Below are 523 nucleotides of genomic sequence, written 5' to 3'. Positions count from 1 at the left end.
TTAAACGTGATCAGGTGAATTAACCTTTTGTCTGGAATGATCAGGCCAGCTCTGGACAACACTCTCAGTTTGGCCTTTGGCTACATGTGTTGTATGCTTTTGTCCAGTGTTTTGGACACGGACAATGCACTTTAGTCCGGATTACTGCTGAATACAAGTATAGAATATAGGGATTATAATTTGTGGGCAATAACAAAAATTTTCATTGTTGCAGAACACAAAGAAACACAGTGAGCTTGTTGTCTGTGTCTGAATGAAAACCTTAGGGGAAGCTAGAGGAGTTCACCTGCTCTCCACATGATTGTGACCGTTTTTTTATTGCCCTTACTCCTCCTAGTGGAAAAATATGGATGACAAACATGTTATACCAGGAGACATGTCATTCCTATACGGTTTCAACTCACACTGAATTTTTCTGCAACTCATCAGCTTAATTTTCTCAGAAGTGTGCCACATCAGGAGCTCAGACTAAATGAGAAAGATCTAAAGTGTGAATGTATTTTTTCTTATATTAATTTTTTTT

Source organism: Micropterus dolomieu, linkage group LG13, assembly GCF_021292245.1.
Source record: "Micropterus dolomieu isolate WLL.071019.BEF.003 ecotype Adirondacks linkage group LG13, ASM2129224v1, whole genome shotgun sequence".
Classification (NCBI taxonomy): Eukaryota; Metazoa; Chordata; class Actinopteri; order Centrarchiformes; family Centrarchidae; genus Micropterus; species Micropterus dolomieu.
This window is presented reverse-complemented; position numbering follows the sequence as displayed.